At 41.9% G+C, this 2,500-nt stretch overlaps 1 protein-coding gene across 3 annotated transcripts in view; it reads right to left on the reverse strand.

The window, feature by feature from the left end:
* Positions 1-2,500, reverse strand: part of LOC147020342 (guanine nucleotide-binding protein G(t) subunit alpha-1) — a 56,122-nt gene that overhangs the window by 48,668 nt on the left and 4,954 nt on the right. Inside the window, exon 1 of one of the 3 annotated variants that reach the window (XM_085895655.1) lies at positions 377-2,187. The exons of the other annotated variants lie outside the window; for them this stretch is intronic. The gene's annotated coding sequence lies outside the window, so the exon portion shown is untranslated. Of the gene's footprint in view, positions 1-376; positions 2,188-2,500 lie in introns of those variants that run through there. 3 annotated transcript variants of the gene reach the window in all.

Raw genomic sequence — 2,500 nt, forward strand, 5'->3', positions numbered from 1 at the left:
CTTTCAGGGACTTGGGGTGGATTAACGGGGTTAGAAAAGATCAAGATTTTGGATGGGAGAAAATATTAGATGGTGGTGAACAGCTGTTTTGAAGACCTGGAGGGAGAAGTGGGAAATGAACTCGACATGACACATCTACAATCAGGAGAAAGAAAGTAGGTGATGAACATTACATGAATATGTAGGAAGGAGCAGAGCCAGAACCGCTATGATAACGGCACTCCATGTTTTTAATTAATATTTTCCATTAACTCAGGCTTGTAGTGCAGCTGACACACACACACACACACACACACACACACACACACACACACACACACACACACACACACACACACACACACACACACACACACACACACACACACAAACACACCTGGTAGATGAGAAAAATGCAGCTACTGAGCTTGTGGAGAAAAGTTCCATCTCTTCTTGGGGTACTCTGGATACCAGCGATGTCACATCAATGGTGCCGCTTTTCTCACCGAACTCAGCGGAGCATTTCCAACCTGACATTCAGAAATAATTTCGCTGCTTCGGCATGTGGCCAGAGAGGGTTGTGAATTGGATATAATAAATGGCTGTGGGTTGCAACTGGAGATTGAACTTGAGGAAGTTCATGAACCATGAACGAAACGTTGTGTGAGACTAAGTCTGCTTTTTCATCATGGAGGCAAAATGGTGGAACTACAGCTTATGTCGATTTGTTGCTCGGCTTTGTTTTTTCGATTGAAAACAAATGTTGATGTGAAGAGGGTGGTGGTGCACCTTTTGGAGATTTCTCATATTACAACATGTGGTCAGATACCTTTGTTTATCTGCCATCGTATCAGTCAAGCTTGACGGGCACACTTTTTTATTTATGCCCAAATCATTGCTGCTACTTACAATGCCCTGGACTTGTTTAGTACGACAGCAGGGACCCTTTAGGAATATTGTGTGATGCACACGGATGGAGCACAAAAAAATTGTACATAATAATACTTCTTGAAGCAATAGAAATACTGTAACTACTGTAAAGTACAATAGAAAAGTAATTAATGTAAAGTAGACATTAGACATAGACATTGGGTAAAACTCGGAATTTTAAACTTCTTTCAACCTTTATTTAAATTGAATTATACAGGGTGTTCCAAAAAGACCCGGACAACTTTGGTTATTAATAGATGTAGAACCACAAATGTTACAACGATACCCTTTGGTTTGTATGATACAGAAACTCATAAAGTTTTCTTTATTTTGAAGACTGATGGTTTAATATAAAGGAGTTTTAACGAGCCGCCCTGAATGAAAAATTTCCAGGTCGCTGAATTTGCCGAGACGGACCCACTGCCTGGCCCCACGATCACCAGACATAACCCCCCTTGATTGTTTTTTCTGTGGGGGTTTGTCTGAGATGTTTTCCACAACACCAATGTGGGAAACCTGTAGGATCTTCGATCTCGGATCACAGCTGCATGCACAATGGTGGACGCAAACATACCGAGCCGAACATGGCAAGAACTCGTATACCACCCTGATGTCCTGCACACGACAAACGGAGCTCACATTGAAGTGTGCACGGAACATCATGAGTTTCTGTATCATATCAACCAAAGGGTTTCATTGTATAATTTGTGGTTCTAAATATATTAATAACCAAAGTTGTCCGGGTCTTTTTGGAACACCCTGTCTACTTGAACACTGCATAACACAAATCGACTTTGTAATCATCCCAAGGAACCATTCCATATAACAATATACAGCATGAGGGCATGACATCTGAGATAGTACAGTATCGGGGTAAAGACGACTCTGCCAACATGGCTATTAAGTCCGAAGCCGATTGACGCTGCGTTCTGTGGTGATCAATATAGCCTCCATCTCCGAAACTGCGATTCGACGTCCTCTAATTACAGTGTATAAGGGTGATGGATAATAATTTTTCAGGAGTGATAAACTTCTGGATTCTATTTTAACGATCTATACTTTCATTATTTTTTGAAATTGAAGTAAATACTTGAACATTTAGTGAGGCCCCATCTGGAATGTTGTGTGCAGTTCTGGTCACCACATTTATAGGAAGGAGTTAGCTGCCACAGAGAGGGTCCTGCGTAGGGCTACTCGATTGATTCTGGGCCGAGCTAGACTCAGTTATGAGGAGCAGCTGAAGGAGACAGGGCTCTATACACAAGAAAGAAGGCGATTACGCGGAGATATGATAGAGATGTTTTAGATAATGAAAGGTATAGATTAAATAAGTGCAGATGAATTATTCAGCAGAGTAGATAGTGATAGTGTTACGAATCTGGCAGCCATTTGCAAACAACAGCCAGAGTCCCCGCAGTTCAGTTATTTCGATAAGTATGTGTTTATAGTTATGGTCCCGTCCTTATGTCTAATGGGTTACTTTCATGTGTGCACTGCGGGTTTCTTTTATCGTCAGGTTTTTTACATCTTTAAATCTACCCCCTCACCCCAATCCTCCTCCCACTCTGCGGGCGAACAAGCGCTCCACCCG

This window comes from Eptatretus burgeri, chromosome 9, assembly GCF_056783735.1.
Source record: "Eptatretus burgeri isolate ZD-2024b chromosome 9, Ebu_testis_v1, whole genome shotgun sequence".
Lineage (NCBI taxonomy): Eukaryota > Metazoa > Chordata > Myxini > Myxiniformes > Myxinidae > Eptatretus > Eptatretus burgeri.